Genomic DNA, 24880 nt, shown 5'->3' with positions numbered 1-24880 from the left:
TGTACTTCTCATTTGGATGACATTAACACCTCGATACAGAATCTCACTATGCTAATATCTTTCTCAGAGTAAATTGAAAACATACCACAGGAATACTCTCATTTTCCTACAAACAAATAATCAAATTCACCTAATCCCTACCCTTCCATTTACCCTAGGGATAGCCTCTTTAAGGTCACACATGGATGTTAAGCAATCCATACAACTCCCTTTCACTCACACTCCTACTTCCATCCTACTTACTGCATATATCTCATCAATTTGAATCCCAAATCAATACTCCATTAAAACTGCTATTTCTCAACTTGCTAACAAATTTCTTACTGCTGAGTCCAAAGGTTAATTTGACACCTACCCTGTCTGTCCTCTTAGCAGTTTCTGAAAACTCTGTTATACAAAAATATATTTAAAAAAAATAGATATGAAAGTACCGCAATACCTGAGATTTATCCTAATTCTGTGACAGATGTCTTTGCATTTCCAAAAACTGCTTTTGCATTTATATAGTATTTTTAATTTTTACTTTCTCAAAAACTTTCATTATATTTAGATTTATATTTCCATAAAAGATGATGTATAGGAATTAAAACCTACAACATTTTGTTCTTTAGTTTGAATATTTAGTTCATTCTCATTAACTGCAAAACCTGATAGATTGTGTTTAAATATTACATCTTATTATTGCCTTCCTTTAAGTTTAAATTGTCTCACATGTTTATATTTAGAAAATTAACCTGGCTAATTTTAACTGTTAATTGATTTTTTAAATCACTCTTCATCCATTCTATAACATTTTAGGTATATTTATTTATTACTTTTTTGAGTGATTACGATTGATTTTTAAAGTCTAATATGTATTGTTACTTTTACAACTTTCTAGATAATGCAAGGACTTTTGGACACTTTCAGTCCATGCAACTTTCCACATCTCATATGCTGCCTGTGTTTTTACTCTCTGTATTATTTAAAACCAGTAAGATGTTATTTTTAATCCAGTCAATACTTTCATGACAACGTATTTACCCTATATGAATTTCTGCATTTCCATCTGGTCCAGTCTGCATGCAATGTGTTTCCTCTGATTTTTGATTGGCAAAAAAAATTTATGGGTTGCATTTAATTCATCCAGGGTCTTTTTATTGGATACATCGTACTTATTTTCTTTTAGCACATTAAAATTGCCATTTCTTTCTTTCTTTCTTTTTTTTTTTTTTTGGCATCTACTTTTTCTATCGAGAAGAATGGTGTCAGTATATTTTCTAGTCATGTGAATGTAATGTGTATTTTTGCCCTGTGGCTTCTTTTAAAATTTTGTATTTGATTTGATTTTCAGATATTTTTCTATATTTTGAGGAGTTACTTTCTTTGATTTGCTGCTTCTTTTAGTGGCTACTTGATATCTTTTTTTTTTTTTTAATCAGTTTGGGTAAAACGTTGGCCTTTATTCCTTCAAACATTTTTATTTTCCGGTATTTTGTCTCTTTTCTTTTCCTAGAATTCCAATTATGTGTATGCTTGACCTTTTCATATGTTTTGGACTGAGTTTTATTTCCCTCTCTCTAATTGGTATGTTAAGCCCTAAATCCAATGTGACCGTATTTGGAGACAGTGCCTTTAAAGGTAATTAAGGCTTAATGAGATCATAAGGGTGAAAGTAGCAATTCAGCAGGAGAGGCCTCAGGAGAAACCAAACCTGCCAACCCCTATTTATATGCATTTTACATCATTCAGTCCCTCTATGCTTTATTCTCTTTTTTCGTAAGATTTCACAAGATTTTCCTTATTTGTGTTAAATCTACTATTAGATTAAATCACTAAATAATTAAATCAATTAAGTCTTGAATTCTGAATTTTTTGTATGTTTTGTTTTATTTGGCTTGTTCTTTTTTAGAGTTCCCTGAGAAATGATTTTTCTTGGTTATAGTCTATTGAAACATATTAAGCATAGTTGTTTTAATATTATTTTTTTTTCATATTTCCATTATCAAGAACCTCTCGGTAACTATTTGCATTTTAGTTCTTTTCTTTGTTTACTTATATCTTAGAAAGCCTCGCTATCTTAAACTGAGTTTTGGATATTGTATGAGGAAAGAGTAGAGATTATTGAAGATGTTGGATAATAGCTTCATACAGAGATAATTCATGTTTTCTGGAGTCTAAGTTCAATAACACCACCAGATGATTCTAGTTTATTGTGGAGATTAAAATAATTGAAGCTTGAGTTTAGTTTCCTTAAAACCAGGCAATCTCCACTTCATTCCATGGTTGTATCCTTTTGGGTTCCATTTAAAAATATATAAAGGGAAGCATTCGTTTCAACATATTTGGTGAACTATGAAATTAAAAAATGTATCTCCCTCAACCAAAAGGAGAGTTAAAAGAGCTGCCAAGATTCTCAGCCACCACTTTACTATTGCAGATTTTAATATTCTTTCTTTTTCTTCTATTTTACATTTGTATTAAGTGTTGGCAAATATACATAGGTGTATAGTTCATTAGATTATTTTGTGTTGATGGTTTTTTGTTTTATTATACTTTACGTTCCGGGGAATGTGTGCATAATGTGCAGGTTTGTTACATAGGTATATACCTGCCATGGTGGTTTGTTGCACCCATCAACTATTACAGATTTTTCTAAGAGTAAAGTTTCCCCAAATTATGGCCTTAATTTATTTTTAAGCAAAATATATACATTTGAATCTAGTGTTTCGTCCTTGTTTTTCAAAGAGTTGTTAGATTTCTGATGATTTCAGTAAGATGTTTTAAAGATTTAATTAAACATCCCCATTGTTTTCTGCCAGCTAGTTGGTCTAAGTGAACTAGGCTTCCATTTTTGGAAAGAAATCAATTTTATAATAGATTTGAGGTGAAGAAATGTATTTTTTCAATTATATTTATTTTTATTAGAGACAGGTAAAAATAAATACTCAACATACTTATGGCAACTCAATATAGTAAGGCTATTTTAGATTCCGATTGTTAGAGCATATATTCTTTTACTTTCTTTCACACCGTTGACCATAATAGAGTATATATTGTTTCTTAAAAATCGCATTGCACTATGTAGACTCTTTGAAAAAGAAATACATTGGCAGAATGTGGTAACATATAATATGGATATATCAATATTTTAACTCACATCACAGGCTCCACGTGTACCTTCATTCATGGACTTTTAAGACTGGATGGCACACATGGATATTGACATTATAAAAAATTAAACATTCAGGAAATAACTAATGAGAAATATTTCCTTCTGAAAAAAATTGTTGAGAACTTCTTTCTTTAACTTTTTATTTCACATTTATGCTCCAGCAAATATCCTTGTGATTTCCAATAACAGTAAGATACTGGACTATATATTTTATTGCTATTCTTTTGATAAGATTATCCTTTCTACCTTACATGGCTTTTTCATTTATCTTCACTTCATTCAGCTCATGCCAACTCACTTTTAATGCTTCATGTATAGTCCTCCTTAGGAAATCTGTACTTACACCAATAACCATTACTCCAGTCACCAACTATATTGTGTCTGACTCACTGTTCTATTTGTATGGGATACTTATCTCTATCAAGGGAGTAATGATGCTGATTTATAACACATTTATTCCTGTACATTCCACGTGAGAGAAGGAAATATTTACTAATCCTAAAATTAATTTTTGTTGACTAAACAATAGGTGAATTAATGAAAAAATGCTGATAATATTATGGAATCTGAGAGAAAATATTTCAAAAGGTAAGGATTTTTTGGGGTTTTTTTGTTTTTTTTTTTTGTTTTTTTAAGAAAAAGTGTAAAGGATGAGAATAAATTTGTAGAGCTGATAAATCAGATTTTTCTTTGGATTTGGGAACATCAATGACATGCAACATGAGTAACTGAGGGGTGCACAAATAGACAACTCTTTTGAGAAGGCCAGTTGTGAACCAAAGTCCTCTCAACCATGACAAAGGCACAGTTCAGCTGACAGTTAAGAGGCTTCATCAAAAGACCAAAGGATAATATTATGGATGAAATACTGCAGGAAAATATTGCTCACTGTATCATCATTTATATATATAACAAAAATATAAATAATTTTGAAAAGTTCTTTAATTAATTTCAGCAAAGAGCGTGACCATTTTGGTCCACTTAATGTAGAAGACAATGTATATAGAGAGGAGATGATAAAATCAGGTGGATTTATAATAAAATAATAAAAATCTTAGGTCAGTAAAACAAAATGTACTCCACTGAATGTGTAGATACACTACAAAAAAAGTTAGCCCTGAGCATCTCTGAGTTCATTTTGGACATTTACATCACAGTGGTTGCACATTACTAGACAAAGTAATGTCTTTTCCGTATGTTTATTTATACAGGTAGCTACCACTGGGTTAGAAAAATTTATCTGAGAAAAATAATAAAGCATATTTAGAAAACGATTGTTTTGTATACATATTTTCAGTGTACTTTTATAGGTTCTCTTCTGCTTGGCTTTTTAAACTTTCTATTGGTTTACCATTTGATTTTATTTTCATTTTTACTTCTTTTTTTCTTCACTTGCTCATAAAGGTAAATACCATTGCATTTTAGAGAAGCATATTTTCAGGCCACCAATTATTTGCTGCTATCTTTCCAGAAAGTCCTATGAACTAGTAAAGAAGAGTGATAAGAATGTGTGCTTCAAAAACACTTTGAAAACATTCAATCTATTTTATTTTAAATGTATTGTAAGAAAATTTTGTTTCACATTATATAAGTGGTGAATATGGTTATTTGATAAAAGTATATGCTTTTCTATCGGCTGTAATTTTGTTGTTTAGAATGTAAATTGCTCTTTTATATAAGAACAATATAAGTTTTCCCTCTGTAAAATAGCACATTTTTCTTTTACTTAGTACTAAATTCAATCTGCCTTGCAAAATACTCAATTGTTTAAATATCTTATTCACCTTTGTAAACCCTTCAGCGACTAGCAGTCTTGCACATATTTAGAAATTTGAAAAATGCTTATTTGAACGAAGTGAAAGGCCAAAAAAACAGTGAAAACTCTGTCAATTATAATCATTGTCTATGAAATACAGAACATTTTTTTCATAGAGAATTGACATTTTAGCATTAAATTTTATGTGCATTTAAATAGTTTTCTCAGAAAAATCCTTGTTCTATTCTGAATTTGTAATTTACTGTAAGTATTTTTTGCTTGCGTCTGATTCTCCACTAAACCCCTGGCTCATATACACACAATTAAAAAAAAAATTAATGTAGCCCTCTATTGAAAAAAGGGAACAGCCTATTTCTTGACTCCCTCCACACCTTGGCATTTCACACGCAGTATTACCCGTCTTACTGAGCTTCTGATCTAGTCACACTCCACTTTCAACTTGTTCATGCATAGATTCAACTATTAATTTTAGTTGGCATTAGTAAGAAGGATACACTATTAAAAGTATTCAGAGTCCAATTCATATTTACTTCAAATATTTTTTCACTTTTTTTATTTCAAGTATGTGTTTAGCTGATATTTTATTTAAAGCTTGACAATGAAATAATTATTTTTAATTAGACCTAACAGTCCAAGTAAGCAGATGTGATAATTTTAATATGTGTTATATATTGTTTCTAATTTCTTTTTTATCTTAAGCTCCAGGGTACATGTGCAGGATGTGTAGGTTAGGTATAGGTAAACGTGTGCCATAGTGGTTTGCTTCACCTACCAACCCATCACCTAGGTATTAAGCCTGGCATGCATTAGGTATTTTTCCTGATGTTCTCCCCTGACCTGCCCTCCCACAACAGTCACCGGTGTGTGTCTTTCCCCACCCTGTGTCCACGTGCTCTCATTGTTCGGCTCCCACTGATAAGTTAGAACATACATTGGTTGTTTTTCTGTTTCTGTGTTGGTTTGCTGAGGATAATGGCTTCCAGCTTCATCCATGTCCCAAACTATTATCATGGCTACATAGTATTCCAGTAACACTACTACATTAAAATATCATGGCTGCATAGTATTCCTTAATATTTCTAATATAGCAATGTTATTGGAGATGAAAACTATGAAAAACAAAAGCCACTAGCCTTAAAAACCTCAAAATGTAGTACAAAACCCATAGCTTTATGTTTGATCTTATGAAATTTCAAGATCTAACTTATTTTAGTTTGAATTAAATTGCATTTTGTAATGTTAGTTGTAATTAATATTTGTAATATTAATTCAATATTTTTATAATATTGAATACCTACTTGGTTCAATGTATAGTTTTTCATAACACAGTTTTCATGTACAATTTGAATAATAAAAACCTTTAAATTTGAGCTATCATTATAGATATGTAATACGTTAACAAATTAATATAAAATGTGTTATATATTCTTTAATATAAAGTAACTTCAAGACTTCGATATACTAACTTATATGATTGATGCCCACATAAAACTATTTTGTTTAGATTTACAAAAAGTAATTGATTTTAAAATGTTTTACCAAAACCACTAAGCTAAATAAAACCATGTTCTAAAATCTATTTTCTAAAACACACTCAACACTTATAACTACTTACCATGTGTATAATTTTTATATAAAACGAATATTTTGTTTTAAATGAGGCTTTATACTTATTAAATAAATTGCATATCAAAAATTAAAATAGTTTTTATATGTTTTACTTTTATATATTAGACTTTGCAGATGAACTTAAACTTATACTTTCTTACAAACAAGCAGACGTTACATTAAAATAGCAGACATTGCGTTTTCTTTAATGATGAAAATCTAGTTCAGAAAATTTGATGTTCACTTTTTCTTTAAATAAAAACATCACTCTTTGAAAACATGTCACATTGAATACAGTTTAAAATAAACAGATTGGATGATATATTGTTAACTAATTCCAAGTGTTGAAAGAAGGGATCAACCAAGATGTTGGGAGGCAATTCCCATGGATTTATTGTGTACCTGCATGTTCTAGGCTTTCTGAATTTGAATTTCAAATAATAAATGTGACTTGGAAGCTGGAGATGGTGTATGTTTTGGGAAAAATTTGGAGATATCCCAAAATAATAAAGACAATTCTCTTTGCTTCACCTTCAGTATAATAAGGTGGCCACATCAAAAAGAGGCCTGACTATTCAAGCTCCTGGAAGGCAACTTGTAAACTCTCTGAATTTCCTGAGTGACAAGAGTATCTTTTTTGTTTATAGTGGCCCCCTGGGACCACATCTGATAGTTTGTGCTAACTTGGTGGTTCTGGTGGGGCTGGGCAGGCACACCCAGTAGTCTTGGGATAGAATATGGCCACAATAGAAAGACCAACCATGTGATTAAGAGGTTGAAACTTTGGGTCACATGACATTGCCTCACCTCTGGAGAGAGGGACCTGGAGATTTCAATCACACTGACAATGAATCAATCAATTGTGTTTATATAGGGAAGCCTCAATAAAACTCTAGACACTTAAAGCTTTGGTGAGAGTTGCAGGTTGGCAATACCTCTAGTGCATTGTCAGATGTAATGCCAGAAGGGTAACATGTTCTGAGGATGTGGAAAATTCCCATTCAGTACCCTCCCAGACTCTTCCCTATATGGTTATTTTTTTTTTCTTGACTGCTTTTAATGCATAATTTCTCTATAATAAACATAAATCTGACTATAGTAAGCTTCTAAGAGTTCAGTATGTCTGTTTTAGCAAATTATCAAACTTGAGGGTGTTTTTGGAAACCTTATGAACTTACAATTGGTAACAGAATTCTTAGGCAGACAAGAATTGCATTGTGCAATTAAAAAATTTAAAGAGTGTTGATTTTATGTTAAATGTTCTTATCACAAAAAAGTAAAACCACAAAAGGGCATGTGGACACATTCAAAGGTTAGGGATATATTTACTGCCTTAATTGTGGTGATGGTTTAACAGGTGAATGCATATATGTTCAAACTCATCTAATTGTATACATTAAGCCTTATACTGTGTTCTATATATCAATTATATCTCAATAAAGCTGTTAATGAAAACAAAAAAAAAATGCTCTTTAGTTTAAGTAATCATAATACCAAAATACATGAAGATAAATGGTCTGTTTCTTGACCTGGGTGCTGATTCCAAAGATGTGCTGATTTGTGAAGATCCATAGAGGAGGGAGCTTATAGAGGGGGGATTTTTTATATATGTATATTTTAACAAAGTATATGAGTATTTGTGGGTATGCAAAAATTTCTATTTTTTATGGTGACATAAGTAAAGATAGGCAAATTTAGATAATTTTATTTTGTCAGAATTGAGTAGGAACAATTAACTATGAAGAACAATACTTTGTTTGCTATTGTTTCCTGGATCCTAAAGCCTCTCCTGGAGTCTGATCTAGGTCTTATTCGGGGAATCTATGCCTATGGTTCATCCTGGACTTCAGTGAGAGTCTTGGTTTCACTATGTTTTTGTATGATATTATAGTGTCCCAATTGCATAAGGTAATTTGTTCTGGAATACACACACATAATAATAAATGAAAACCTTACAATAAATTATTCATGTGAATGTTTTCTTGTCATAAACAAGCTGTTCTACAAATACTGATTAACATCTATCAGTCTTCATTTGCCGCAATAATACAAAAATTATGAGTAAAACAGGAGGAAAGTTGACCTCATAACACATATCTTCTTTCTAGTTTCAAATTATTATTTGCAGAAAAATATAAATCGTGTTGTTTAAGATGGCTAGAAGCTTTCAAAATTACCTTTAGTAGACACTCTCACCATACATTTATTTAGAATTTTGAGCTTGGTACTTTACTGAAAATCATAATCTCTTTCCGTATTTTGATAATAAATTAATGAAATGTAATGGGAAAGTGAATTTTAATGTGAGGTGGATTAATTTGGGACTACCATAATTGTTTATGATAGCATTTTAAAATTCATTTTCTTAAAATGACAGAAATTGTTTAGAACTCACTAGTTAAACAACAACAAAATGTCTATTTCAAATTTTGCTTGCCCAAGAAATCTTTAGATTTAACAGTATGATTTACTCATGATTTCATTCCTGTAGTTCATATTTTTATTATGCTATAAGAAGAACAAATACACGAATATGATGTATACATTTCCTAAATGACTTTGGCTCAATTTATTCATTTGAAAATGCAAATTTTATAGGTATATGAACTAAAGGTTAAACTTAAATTGGACACAAAAGCAATCTCTTTCCTGAGGTTTAATATTAATAAAATTCTATAACAGATATTTATAGGAATTTTAAAATATAGTTCATCTTATTTGTGAGCTGGTACTTGGTTGCCATTTTCTTGAATCACTTCCTGATGGGGCATAAATAAATAAATAAATAAATAAATAAATAATAAATGAGTTGATTTTCAATCATGTGTGGAAAATTTATACTATGAAAATCCAGATCAAAATATTGTTCTTTTCACATGATTTCAAAAGTAGCTTACATCTTATATATGCTTGGTTTAATATCTATAGTTATAGATTTACTTGTCATAAAATTTCTAAAGATTGATGACAGTACAAAAATTTAAATAATTTTACTGTACTCTTTTCGTATTTCATTGAATTTTAACAACATTTATAAAAGATAGGAATAAAAAAGATATCTTAAGCAAGTTAGGGTTGAAATAGAATGAAAACATTGAAGAAAAAAGCACATAGGGCCAGATTTTCTTTATAAATAATATATAGGCAGGGGCTTATTTAGCACTTTGTGGGACTTGTGTGAGCTTATTCTCTCCACTGAGAAAACTATTTCCTGAGTGCAACAAAGTATTAAGGTAAGACTAAAGGATAAAAAGAAACTTCTAAAAATAATTTTCTCAGTTTCAGAAAGCAGTTTATCCAATGGGAATTTCCTAACATATGTAATAATGTTTTTACCTTTTAGAATGTTTCCTTGGTAAAGTTAAAGCATTTAAGACACAAAGTGGTCAATGAATTAAGCTTTTGTTGAACAAACAAACCAAAAAACTCCAATAGTAATTGAATGGATTATTTTTTCTAACCTTTAGATACAATTATGGCTTACAGAGGCTAGGGCTACACTAAAAATACTGAAAGACCCTGGAAAACTGCCACAACTAATTCTGGATTATCTTTATGAAACTACGTGCACATTACTAGCTCTGATTCTAACGAAGCAATAATTTATTACATGGGTTGATAGTAAAAAGTATTTCACTCAAGGACAGTATTATAAACATTGCTTCTATTTTCAGGCAGAGAGTAACTTCATAATTTTCCAAACTTTCAGCGAATAATTATGCAAAATTATATGGATAGACATGAAAGGTGTGCTGCCCATTTTCACTTTCAATGAATGACTGACTTTTCAGCTCCAAGAAGTTAAGTGATGTCCTTCCTGGGTAGCCCACAGCCTATGACTGAGTAAAGTGAATGAATGAAGGCCTGATAATTTCAGCCTGACAACACAGAATGTTTGAATGGGCTATATTCACTTCAGAGACTTCTATTGGAATGGTCAGCGTTTCTATGTCATGCACTGCTGTCCACCTTATTTCATCCCAGTCCTGTTCCTCCCTCCTTTTCACTGGTAAAAATTCTTAAAAAAAAAAAAAAAAAAAAAAAAAAAAAAACTTTATCCCAACTATATCTCAGTGTATCATTCCAGAGAAGCCAGTCCATAACAAACTGCCTAGGCTATCTGTCAAAATTCAAACAAACTCATATTCCATTGTTCATTTCTGTCAAAAACAGGGGGTTTATCTAGAAAGTATGAAGTATTCACAAACACTGTTTAACTATTAAATCATTATAAAATATGAAAAGTATAAAAATAATATTTCTATATATTAACAATAATAATCCAAAAATTAAAATTAAGAAACTAATTTCATTTACAATAATATTGAAAAGGAAAACATCCTTTGGATTTTTTTTTTTTTTCAGAGATAGAGTCTTGCTCTGTTGGCTAGGCCACAGTGCAGTAACATGATCATAGCTCAGTGCAGCCTCATACTCCTGGGCTCAAGGGATCCTCCTACCTTAGTCTTCTGAGTAGCTGGGATTTCAGGTGTGTGCCACCACATCCAGGTAATTTATTTTTATTTTTCTAGCGATTGGGGGGTCTTACTAGTTGCCCAGGCTAGTCTTCAACTCCTGATTTCAAGCTGTGCTCCCACCTCGGACTCCCAAGTAGGTAGGATCATAGTGTGGCCTGGCCTGAAATAAATTTAATGAAAGAAGTATAAACCTTGTACACTATTGCACAGCAATGCTGGAAAAAAATAAGATCGAATTAAATGAAATGACATTCCTTCTTCATTTGAATACTCAGTCATATAAAAAATAGCAATTATATTCAAATGGCAATCTACAGTCAAGGTAATCCCTATCAAAATAACACCATATGTTTTTAGGTAAATTGTCAAGTCCTTGCTAAAAATTTATAGTAAATGCAAAGAACACGGTGTAGAAAAGAAATCTTCCAAAAAGAATACAAAGTTTATAGACTCATTCTTCCTGATCTCAAAATTTACTACGGTGCTAAGTAATCAAGTGTGGTACTGACATAAGGATACACATGTAAATTAATGGAACTGAATTAATAATTTAGAAATAAACTCTTACATTTATAGACAATTGATTTTTGACAAAGGTGGCATAGCAATTTAATGGAGAAAGCATAGCTTTTACAACAAATAGTAATTATAAAATTGCATGTTCATATATGAAGGGTGCATTAAGACCTGTACCACATATCATGCAAAGCAGTCATCTTCAAATAAATCATAAACATAAATGTAAAAACAAAAACGATTAAACTTTTAAAGATAATGTAATAGAAAATCTTCGTGGACTAGCTTAGGCAAATATTTCCTACATAGAACATCAACAGCACAATCCATGAACAAAAAAAAGTAAATTAGACTTCATCAAATTTAAAAATATCTACACTACAACAGGCACCATTAAAATAAATGAAAAGATAATCCACAAAATGGAGAAATATATTAATGAATCCTATATCTGTGAAAACTCTTGTCTTCAAAATTTAAAAAGAACATGTACAATTTATTAATAAAAAGACAATTTAATAAAGGGCAAAATATTTGAATAGACATTTTATCTAAGAATATAATTGTCAATAAGCACATCAAAACATGTGCAACATCATTGGTCCTTAGGGAAATATCAATTAAAACTATAGTTTAATCTCATCCATTAGAATGGCTATAATCAAATTAGCAAGTATATTTAGTGTTGACAAGGATGTAAAGAAACTGGTACACTTATATATTGTTTATGAGAATGTAAGTACTGCAGAATCCTGTGGAAAACTTATTGATGTTTTGTGAAAACTTAAACATTAATCTGTCTTAAATTCCAGTAATTCCTCCTCTAGATATCTAACCAAGAGCAATAAAAACATTTTCACATAGACTTGTACACAAATTTCTATAAGGTTATTATTCATAATAGCCAAAATAACCCAAATAACCATCGTTAGTTATAAAACTGTAGTATGCCTAAACAATGGAATACTATACAGCAATAAAAAGTAATAAAATATTCCTAAACTTACCAACATAAATTAAACTCAAAAAATTATGGTAAGTGAAAAAAATCTAAATTAATATCCAAATAATTTTTTTAAATGTTAAGAAATTAAGCTAGATGTTGGATTATGAAAAGCTGGGGAATGCAGGAATGGATTATGAGCCTAATTTTCTAATGGGGATTCTGGGACCAGATGTATTTTAAGTTAATGCAACCTATCTTTGCTAAAGAGATGTCTTAGTATTTTGGGAGGAGGTTAGGAAGGAGGGAAGGGATTCAATCTGTACCTGGAAATATTGGCTATAACATATAATTATGAAAATAAGCAATTTATATAGTTTCTTAGAAACTAAGTTTTATCAGGAAAAAATGTGAATAAGACTATTTGATTTCTTTATCATTTGTGATTAGGAGAAAATATAAAAACATGTAAGGATACCTTAAGGAAAGTTTAGAAATTATATAATGATAGCTACTCATTTTCATATCGTGTCTTTTCCTACTGTGGCTAAACTGGTATTCAAGATGTAAGACATAGGCCTCCCCACTCTTTTGTCTCCTCTCCTCAGGTGCAAGACAGTGGCCTTTATTGGAGCTACAAGCTGAGCAGCCTAGGTTTAGGGGAGGGGGGATGCCCACATTCCCTTATTCACCCTGGCTGGTGTCTCAATAGGTCATGTGCCCCCAGCCCTGCAGCCCTAATCCCCCACCACCCCACCCACTGTCTCTGGGCTCAGCTCAGCCCTGGGACTCATCTAGGTGTAGGCTTTTCAAATTTATTTGGGGATTCCATTAGCCCATGGTGGCAAGGCTTAGGGGAACTCAAGTTTCCATTGCTGGTGTTAATGATTCCCCTCTGGGTAGGACTGGTTTAAATGCACCCTCCGTGGGCAGGTGTCAGCCGAGTTTGGTCCCATTTTGCTTTCTTCTGTAACAAAGACAGCACTGAGTTCAATGCCTCACAATTGCTGGCTTTCCTTCTCTCTAGGGCACACCATACTGCTGTTGCCAGGGCATGAGGGGTGGCATCAGCAATTCAACACTTTTTCTAGCTCTTCAGTGCCTCCTTCAATGACATGAATTAAAACATTTTGCTGTGAGTTCTCACCCAATCTTTGGTTCTTACAAAGGTGCTTTTTTGTATGTGTAGATAGTTGTTAAATTTGTGTTCTTGCAGGCGGACAGCCAGTGGAAATTTCTATGCTGTCATCTTGCTCCTCTTTCTCACAAGTAAATTTGCATTAATTCACTCAGGTCATCCATTTTCCAATTAGTAAAACTTTCAGCTCTAGTTGTTTTTGTATGTCCACAATTCATGTCAGTCTATCCAAAACTCCTCACCTTCTTATGTGTTTTCACAGAAAGTGCTAAAATTGAAATTCTGGCATTCTTAAACAATTTAAGTGACTTTGCTTAATATAATTGCATTTCTCATCTAGGATTCAAGAAGTAGAATTTCCTAACACATATACATGTTAATGTAATTTAATAATAAATAAAAAATCAATAATTACCTTATCAGCATATTGTTTTTCTTCCCATGTTCTGTATTTTAGTTGGCAATAACTTCCAAACTAGAGTTCTGTGATTTATAATTCCCTACTATATCCTATGGATTCAATATTTTTATATACTTTTTCTTTTCATTTGTATGGTCAACATGTTTCTCATTATTGCCATTTGAAATAGCCAGCCGATCATCTTCTTCTTATTTTTGTCTCCTCTTCAAATGATCTTATATGTTTTATATTCTACTCATTGTCTTTTACAAATGTGATCACCAATCATTTAATCTCCTACCACTGTGTGTTTTTCCAGGTCACTCTGCCAAATTACATATATACGACCCAGCCCTCCTCTGCCCTGATCCACTTCTGCTTCCTCTCTCTTCTTTACCTTCCACACTGCTCATTCACAGTATTCATTTTTTTTAATAACCCAATGTGCCTGAGGAATGATCTACCAGTTTATCTGGAAAATCACCAATCATCAGCCATGCCCAATACAAAAATTCTATCTTTAATGAAATCAAAAAATAATTATTCATTGTTTTCCAATCACTATTACTTTATTATAATAAAACTGTTATCGTTTTATAGTTAATTTTTATATCTTTTCCCTGTTTTTCTAAGTTTATTTCCAGCAAGTTTATTTTCTAATTGTGTGGTGTTTTTGTTTCTTTGTTTTTGTTTTTGATTTTTGTTTTTTATTTTTATTTTTTTATTTATTTATCTATTTTGAGGTGGAGTCTGGCTCTGTTGCCCAGGCTGGAGTGAAGTGGCATGATATCAGCTCACTGCAACTTCTGCCTCCCAGTTTCAGGCAATTCTTCTGCTTCAGCCCCCCGAGTCGCTGGGACTACAGGCGAGCGCCACCATGCCCAGCTACTTTTTGTATTTTTAGGAGAGACGGGATTTCACCATATTGGCCAGGATGGTCTCAAACTCCTGACCTCATGATCTGCCTGCCTTGGCCTCCCAAAGTGCTGGGATTACAGGTGCGAGCCATGGTACCAGGTTCTAATTGTGTTTTTTAAGATCCCTAGTGCCCAGCAGAGTCTCTCTCATGTACTAATAAATGAATATTCATTAAAAATAATTGAGTATGAATCATTTCTGTAACTTGTGATCTAAAAGTGTTTTACCTTTTAAGAATATTACTGGAATAATATGAAAGTATACTTAGATCATTATTTTCCAATCATAAATGATTGTTTTGATATTGTGTTTTATTCACTATGATAGAATAATTTTAAAAATATTAAGTTCTCCACATACTGGGTTTGAGTTTGTTTTAGTAATTAATTCATTGACAGTTACAGTGTTCGTGTGTGTCTATACATACATATAATCTGAGAAGAGGAGACTTCTTTTTTGAAAGCTGCTTTTGTCATTAGCTATTAATGACATACGTTAATATAAGCAAGTGGTATATTAAAACCATAAATATATCAGCTATTCACAGCATAGATGAAAAATATTTGTTATACTATAATGTCTAATAATCAGCATTATTAGAAAGGCTTTCAATATATTGTCTAAAAATTCTGATTATTAGACATGTTATGATGTCTGATTATTAGACATTACAACATAATGTCATAATATATGTATAATATATAATGTCTAATGATATATTTTTAAAATGTCTAATATACTATAATGTCTAATAATCAGCATTATCAGACATTCTTTCAATATATTGATATTATTAAATAAGTCAAAATCAATCACTCAGAAAGGAGCCACTCTGTACAGATCACACAGGGCTATATTAAATGGCATCAAATATATTGTTTGGGAAAATAAACAAATAACTACATTGAAGAGATGATATGTTTCAACAGACCAAGTTCAGTCCACTTCCTTTAGTTTTCCAAGATTTGGGGATTCAGATCTGTAAAATAATCAGCAAGAAAATATAAAGATAATGTCTCTATATATTTCAAATAAAAAGATAGAGTACCTAGCCTAACATTGTGTATTGTGCCAGATAGGTAGCCAAGAAGTACTCGCTGAAGGAATGAATGATGATAGAAACATTGTTTGTATTTCAATCAATCAATAAATATCAGGGTAATCTGAAAATTGCCTTTCAGAGAACTGAGGTTTTCTGGGATTATGATTGCAAAATTTCATTGACAAGAGGTTAACTCCCCATGCTGCTAACAAACCAAGCAAATAAAGTTTCTGAATTGCTGGTTATTTTAGGCATATTTTTAATTTTACTAAGTTTCAGCTTCCAGAAAATTTGGCAGACGCATTTAACATTACCTTGGAGCATTCTAACTGATTTCTGATTCCAGCATTTTTAAGGATACTGAAATTCTGTGAAAAATACTGTGTTAGGTTTTTGGAGCCCCTACTTTTACTGTATCATGAAGGTAAACTTATCTCTGTTGCCTACCTCACAAATATTTTGAGAATTATATGATATATTGACAAGTTCAAGGTAAACTGAATTTTATCATTTTGGACATTATAAAACCACCTATAATAATCATATTTCAGTGTGTGTGTGTATTCGTATATATTTGTGAAATATATTAAAATTTACACAAATTATTTAAAGATGTGTTTGTACCAGGTAATGTTTCAAAACACCTATACTATATAGCTCTTATCTTAGTCAATTTTCTCTTTCTTATAAGAGAATACCTGTGATGCACATAGAAAAGAATTTATTTCTTGCATTTATAGAGGCAGAGAAATCTAAGGTTGGGGAGCCACATCTGGTGAGAGCATTCTGGCTGTTGGCGACTCTGCAAAGTCTCAAATCTGGACAGGTCATCGTATGGCAAATAGGCTACATGCTAGGTTAGGTCTCTACTCCTCATTTTACAAAGACACCACTCCCACCTCCATGATAACCCTTTAATCTACTAACTCTTTAATCTATTATTCCATGATTGAGCCCTTATGACCTACTCACCTCTTCCAAGCACTGCCATTCAATACTGCCACATTGGGGATTGCATTTCAGCGTGAGGTTTTGGATGTTACCTTTAAATCCATAGCACCTCTGTATTTTAAACTAAAATTTATAATTCAAAATAATTTTGAAAATAGAAAGCATATAGATTTGTATTATAAAAAAATTATATAATTTAGAATGCTTGCCTTAAGTAAAGAAATATAATGGTGTATATGAATGCTGGAGTTTTGTATTTTCTTTAATTTTCTATACTTGTTTTTAATTTTTTATTTTATATTGAGTTTTTTGTTTGTTTGTTCTGTTTTGTTTTTTTGAGACAGAGTCTCGCTCTGTTGTCCAGGCTGGAGTGAGGTGGCACGATCTCGGCTCCCTGCGGTCCCTCCTGGGTTCAAGCCATTCTCCTGCTTCAGCCTCCTGAGTAGCTGGGATTACAGGCACCCACCACCACGTCTGGCTAATGTTTGTATTTTTAGTAGAGACAGGGTTTCACCATGCTGGTCTTGAATGCCTGACCTCGTGATCCTCACCCCTCAGCCTCCCAAAGTGCTGGGATTACAGGCATGATCCCCCGGGCCTGGTCTGAGTTTATAATAATAAAAAAAACTTATATTATGGTTAGTAATAAATATGTACTTGTTAAGCTGTTATTTGATGTTATTATATGTCCTAGACAAGTTCTGGATGATTGGGGAAAGCCAACTGCCAAGTGCTGTAAACCTGGGGAGATTTTTTAATTAGCAGGGATTTGCATAAGTGTAATTGGAAGCCCTGGCATACCACTCTATTTGCAGGTGGCCAAGAATCTACTGGAAGAGAACTTAAACACAGGCCACACATGGGATTCAGATAGGGACAGATTTATCTAAGGGACTAAGGTAAATAAATGGGGTCATAACTTATGGAAGAAAAATACAGATAATGAAATAAAGTCATATAAGTGAGGGAGTATTCTAGCATTTAGATAAGCCTTAACTTTAGGACCTGCATATTGTACAAGCAAAGACAGGTGGGCAGTAGGACCACTTGAGTAAAGAATGGCAAGAGCATTAGATGGATATCAATGTGTTGCATCTCTGATCATGCAGGGGCAAAACGCACCTCCACAAGCAATTACTGAAGTTTGTAAATTATTTGGAAGATGATCCTGAGGAAAGTATAGAATTATTTATAATTTACTGGCAATCTAACATTTTGGGACATTGTATTAACATGACAAAATTATTCTCAGCAGAAAGTCATCACAAGTATGCAACAGTTACGAGATCATATGAATTATTTATAGTAAATGTATGTTTGTATTTTATGTAATTATTCAGAAAAAGTATCATATATGATATAATCAAAATATAATTAGCAAGTAAATGTAAATACAAGTTTGTTGCTTTAAATATTGTATAGAAACACATTTACAACATTTTGTCAAAAGTTACTTCCCTGGAGTGTTACATACAACGGTGTCTAAGATTAGCTATTATCTCACGGTCTTTGTGGGTCAGAAGTCTGGGCACAACTTACCTTGCTCCTCTGAAAAGGTATATTCAACATGTTGACTGGCTAGGGCAGGGTTCTCATCTGGAAGCTCAACTGGAGGTAAATCCTTCTGTAAGCGCCCTCAGGATGTTTGCAGAACTCTCCTTACAGTTGAAGGGCTGAGGGCCCGAGTTATTGCTGGCTGTTGTCTGGGGCCTGCTATCAGCTCCTAGAAATCTCCAGCAGTTTATTGGCATGTGGTTCTCTCCATAGACTCTTACTAAATGGCAGCTTTATTCTTTAAAGCTGGGGGGATAATAAGGCCCATTTCCACTAGCAAAATGGAATCTTATAAAGTAAGACATCACAGGAGCAATCTTTCCTAATGTTTGCCAAATTCTATTATTTAGACAAAAGTCACAGCTTCTGTCCACACACAAGAGGAAGAGTTTATAAAAAGACATGAACACCTGAAGTCAGGAATCATTTTTGAGTCATTTTCGGGTCTGTCCATCACAGTTGTGAACTATTGAGTGACAAAATTTGATTGTTTTCTTACTTAGAGAAGGTGTCATGGTCTATCTTAATTGCTGATTAAATCAATTTGTGTATTTTAGTTGTAGTGAAAATCCATATATGAAGCACCATCAGCCGTTTACAGTAGAAAAAGTTCTAGGAAAATGCAAGTGTACTTTAGACCACTCAAATAGGAAATATTTTCTAAGTAACAATCGAATCAATATTCTTATCCCAGATGTACAGCTAATGCAGAATACCTGAGACTGGGTAATTTATAAAGAACAGAGATTTATTTCTTACAGTTCCAGAGACTGGGAAGTCCAAGGTCAAGGGGTCCACATCCAGCAAGGATCTTCTTGCTTTGTAATCCCATGGTGGAAGGCAGAGGGGCAAGAGTAGGTGAGAGTGTGTGTGAGAGAGAAAATTATTTTTCCTTCTTTTTTGTTTTCTCCAGGCTCCCTGCCAATTGGATGGTGTCCACACACATTAAGGGCAGAGGATGGTGTCCACACACATTAAGGGCAGAGACCAATCTTCTCTGGAAACATCCTCATAGACACACCGAGAATACCAGCTAAATATTCTTTAATCCAGTCAGTTGACACCAAAATTAACCATCACACCAATGTTGTTCTAAAAATTAAATAATAAAATATACATGATTTTCTGAGCAACAACTTATTTTAACAAGGTTGAACAAACATAAACAAACCACCTAATGTATTTTTTTTTTCTTACAATTGTCTATTGGTAGATGTTATGAGTATAATCTCTTGGTGGTGGCCACTGGAATGTATGTTGGTATTTACTTAGCTCAGTGTCTGTGTTGGGCTACATGCAAACAAAATAATCTTCCAGGAGAACAGTCTGTGAAGAAAGGAAAACAAATGAAAGAAATCATAAGGACTACGAGACAAAGCAGGAACAAAGAAAGCATGCATATTCTGAGAAAGGAAAAACTGACCTCAACAACTACAATTTTCTAGGTTCTCTTCATCTGAAGCATAGATAAACATTGGCTTGCAATCTTAATAGGTTTTCTTTCATGTTTTTACACTATTTCTCTACTCCTTTATTTGAGCTAGCTAAATAAATCACTATGCCTGACAAACAAAGCTCTTTGAAGTAGTTTGATATTGAAAGGACAAAATGCTAATAGCACATTTATCTTAATATTTCCCTGGAATAAAAGATACTTGGAAAAGTTTCATCAAACTCTAATGTGAATCTGATTTTGTCTGCACCAAAATATTACTTCTTCATAAATGCTTCTTCTAATTATTATTTTAATTTATGCTCCTATTTTTTCTCTTATAATTCGTATTTTCTCCATCTGTATTATACCTTATAATAGCAATTACTCTTATTTTAAAATGTTTAAATAATCATTTGTGTGTGTGTGTGTGTGTGTGTGTGTCTCCTCAGAAAACTAGTTGACCTTGTAAAAATTAGACAAAAGGTACACAAATATGTAAGCAACTTAATGTGAAATAATGATTATTAGTATGAAAGAAACTATAACAGTAAAAGAAACCAATGTTTTAGATGGGGTTGCTTTTGGGAATGTGTCTTCTATGTCCCTTTTTTGCTATTGTAGAGTTTGTTTAATTCGTTAATACCTGATAACTTGTTGATATTTGCATGTATGTGTGTGTGTGTGTATACAGACACCTGAAATCTGCTTATATAGAATTGTGTCCTGACTTATTATCCCCTTTATAAATCTCTATGTATCTGACATCTTTCAGAAAACTACTGTCTTATCTAAACCAGGTTAACCATAACCCTATATTCCCAAAAACTGCTTTACAACCATGGTAAAATTTATCACTTTATATGATAGTTGTTTCTTTACATTTTTTCTCCAATAAACTAAGTTATTGGTAGGCAGAGATAATAATTACATTGGTTTTGTACTTACAAAAAATATGAGAAGATTATTATTTCAGAGTTTGGATATTTTAACTACTACAAAGGCATTGATTGTTCCTATAAATAATTAACTATACCACAGAACAATTCAATAGAATATGTTTAAAAATCACTGAAACACCATTTATGACAAATACCCTAGGAAGCCAGCAGGAAGCATGCCCATATGCCCTTGGAGATAGGCCTGCAGACTGTACACCCTAAAGAACCCTTGTAACTTGGTCCCACTACCTTTTAGCTACAGTCCTTGGCCAGTCTTGACCAACCACAGACCTGCCAAAGGGTCTGGTGAGAGCCACACCTATCCATGCCCTGGTGTCAGACCCCCCTACCTGTTGACCAACTGCAGACCTTAAAGCAGGCCCTTGTCCCAGTATTAGCCCTGCTGAACAAGGTCCTGGAGGCAGCCAGCCTGCCAAGGTCCAGACAGGATCCACAGCTGCCCTAGTCCCTGGTAACAGGTTTGCCAAGCAAAGAACTAACTGCAGAACCACCAAAAGTTGCATCGACCAGCTTTGACCACAGTTTATTATGATTACAGAGGCAATTGTATCAGCTCAGGAACCTGAAAGGAGAAGTCATTCTCCTGCTGAAACAAGTTTGTAAACACTGGAAGAGGTGTTTGCTCCTTCCAAGGCATAGACATCAATGTAAGGCTAAATGAATCATGATAAATCAGACAAACATGAAACTACTAAAGGAAACTAATAAAGCCCAAGTAGTAATCAACACCAAAGAAATGGAGCTCTACAGATTGCCTGACAAATAATTCAAAATATTCATCTTTAAGAAGTCTAATGTGATCCAAAAGTACGTAGCTAGATGACTAAACAATGTTCAGGAAAACAACGCATGAACAAAATTAGAAGTTTAATGAAAAGAAATAGGAACCATGAAAAAGAACCAAACAGAAATCCTAGAGTTGAAGAAAATAATGGCATAACCGAAAAAAAAAAAAAAAAAAAAAAAAAAAAGAATCAGTGCAGATCTTCAGCAGCAGAATCAATCAAGCAGAATAATCAGAATAATCAGGAAACCGGAGGATAGATTAGGCCAGGAAGGGGTAGGATTATCTAAAGTGCTAACAAAAAAAACAAAACAAACAAACAAAAGCCTGTCAACCAAGAAAACTATATCTGGCAAAGCTGTTCTCAGAAATAAAGGAGAGGTAAAGACATTTTTAGACAAATAAAAGCCCTCCTTTTTTTTGGTGACTTCTAGGGAGTTCATCACCACTAGTCCTGCCTTACAAGAAATGCTAAACAGAGTTCTTCAGATTGAAACTAAATTATACTAAGTAACAACATGAAAACACATGAAAGTATAAAACTCACTAGTAGAGGCAAACCTATAGTCAATTTCAGAATATTCTCATATTGCAATAATTGTGTATAAGTTGTGTTTACAGAATATAAACTTTCAGTTATATGGTTAATAAGTTCTGGAATTCTAACATGTAGTATAGTCACTGTAGATAATAATATTTACTTCAAATTTGTTAAGATAATTTGTTTTTCCAAGGCTAACATTGTTTTATTTATTTTATTTATTTTGTGCTCATTTTTAACAAAATCCCATACATTTCATTAGCAAACTGTTCAGTATGTATCTCTAAAAGATAAAAACTCTTTAAAGAATTACAATATAGCACTCTTTAATCTAGAAAACTATGTAGTCAGTATTCAAAATTTCCCTGTTGTTGAAATGTGATTTTTAATATAGATTGTTGTTCACATAAGTGCCATACACTGTAATTGACTAATATGTTTCTTACTCTCTAAAGCTATATGTGTTTCCTCAATTTACTATTGTTTTAAAGTATCTACATACAGTTTGTTGAATACATTTTTTAATTGATATGTACTATTTACATATTTATAATATTTTGTTACATGCATAAAATGTGTAATGATTAAGTCAGAATATTTACATCACTTTGAGTATTTGGCATTTTTATGTGTTGGGAACATTTCAAGCCCTATCTGCTAGCTGTTTTGAAATATACAATACATTGTTTTTACTGATGGTCACCCTATTCTGCTACCAATGAAACTTATTTATTCTACCTAACTGTATGTTTGTACCATTAACCAGCCTCCAGAGAGTAAGTCTTAAGGGTTCACAACAGCAACAACATAGGACAACTATGTGAGATGATGGATGTGTTAATTAACTTGATTGTGGTAATTATTTTACAATGTATATAAAAACATCATGTTTTACATTTCAAATATATACAATTTTCATTGGTCGATTGTACCTCAGTAAAGCTGGAAAAACACCCTGAGAAGTGTCCCAACTATTCTCTAATTATATAACATTGTCACTGACTTGATATCTATGATATATTTGCATGGTTGTACCTTCACTATTTAAAAACTGATATGCCAGGTACGGTGGCTCACACCTGTAATCCCAGCACTTTGGGAGGCTGAGGCCGGTGGAACACCTGAGGTCGGGAGTTTGAGACCAGCCCGACTAACGTGGAGAAACCTCATCTCTAATAAAAATACAAAATTAGCCAGGTGTGGTGGCACATGCCTATAGTCCCAGCTACTCAGGATGCTGAGGCAGGAGAATCACTTGAATCTGGGAAGCAGAGGTTTGCGGTGAGCCAAGATCACACCAGTGTACTCCAGTCTGGGCCACAAGAGTGAAACTCCATCTTAAAAAAAAAAAAAAAAAAAAAAAAAAAAAAAAGCTAGATATCTAATGTACTAAGTTGTTTTATATTTCAAAGAGTAAACATCTTCTTGGCAGGAATACATTGATGTTTAATTTTTTACTTGTTTATTAATACAAGATTTTTAAAGACCTTACATGATTTTATGCCATATATTTCTTTGTTGTCATGATTTTTAGTCTCATCTATATTTCCATAAAATGTAAAAATTAGTCATATATATTTTGCTTCCTTACAAATGAGTTTTTCCTTTGAACACAATTTTTAATATCTCTAAAACTTGTAACAATTTCATAGTTTTTTCTCATCGTTACGTTATTTATAGGTATGTGATTTGATAAAAAAGAAATATAGATCTTAGGTTGTCCCAATTAAAACAACTTGCCTGCATTTTACAACTATTTAATATACATGCATGTGCGTGTCTGTGTGTGTGTGTGTGTATGAGTGTGCATGTGTGTTTATCACCCCTCAATCTTCTTACTCCTGGCTTGTTCTCCCCTTTCTGGTTTCTACATACACTGCATAAATATGCCTTTTACAAGAAGACTTTCTGTTTTCTTAGAGACACTTAAGGGATTAGTCTTTTGATGGTCTTCATCAAAGAACCCAATTTATTTATTTCATAAAACTAATGGTGATTTTTATTTATTTAAATAGTGTATTTAAATACTTTAAATAATTGTTTTCCTTTTTTCCTCACTATAGCATGTGCTTAAGCAGAACAAGGACACCGTCTGTCATGTTCTCTGTTGCACCCTATCAATTAGCACAGTATGCGGTACATCTGTACATTGGTACAATAAGTATTGCGTGATGTATTGATTAATGAGAATAAAAATACCAGAAATATATTGATATTAAGGCTCTGAGAATGGGGGAATTTTGCCCTTTTGCTTCTATATCCACAGTCAATCTGTCTGAAGTTTTAAATGGCTTTAAAAGAGTCACTCCTGTAATATATGGAAAAAAATGTGTGTGTGTGTGTGTGTGTGTGTGTGTGTGTATGCAGGTAAAAGGAGAAAAGAAACAGAATAGGTATATTTAAATAATTATTAGATAGTCTACACTGCCTTTCTAAACATTCCTAGTTCACCAAACATTACTTGTGGGGTTTCTGGAGGGAATGTGAGCCTCCCGAGCTGTAAGAAAGTAAATAAACAAAGTTTTTGCCTTTGACCCCATAAATGCAGGAAAAAAACCCAATAATTTCAGAGATGCTATGCTTTATGGATTCAAATGTAATGCTATTTAAGGCCTGATATATCCTTGGTGCTCAAAAATTTTGGCAAATCTTTTCTAAATGGAGATGTATTATATGAAAATA

General features: G+C 32.7%; 1 long non-coding RNA gene across 3 annotated transcripts in view; it reads right to left on the bottom strand.

Moving 5' to 3' along the window:
* Positions 1-19206: 19206 nt before the first annotated feature.
* LOC105475962 (uncharacterized) overlaps positions 19207-24880 on the bottom strand; it is a 132822-nt gene continuing 127148 nt past the window's right edge. For all 3 annotated transcript variants that reach the window (XR_011606818.1, XR_011606820.1, XR_011606819.1), the window contains 2 exons: positions 19677-19805; positions 19207-19571 (listed from right to left, as the gene is read on the bottom strand). This is a non-coding gene — a long non-coding RNA (uncharacterized lncRNA). The remainder of the gene's footprint in view (positions 19572-19676; positions 19806-24880) is intronic.

Source organism: Macaca nemestrina, chromosome 8, assembly GCF_043159975.1.
Source record: "Macaca nemestrina isolate mMacNem1 chromosome 8, mMacNem.hap1, whole genome shotgun sequence".
NCBI classification, from domain to species: domain Eukaryota; kingdom Metazoa; phylum Chordata; class Mammalia; order Primates; family Cercopithecidae; genus Macaca; species Macaca nemestrina.
Note: the sequence above shows the minus strand (reverse complement) of the source record. Positions and strands in the feature narration are given on the sequence as shown.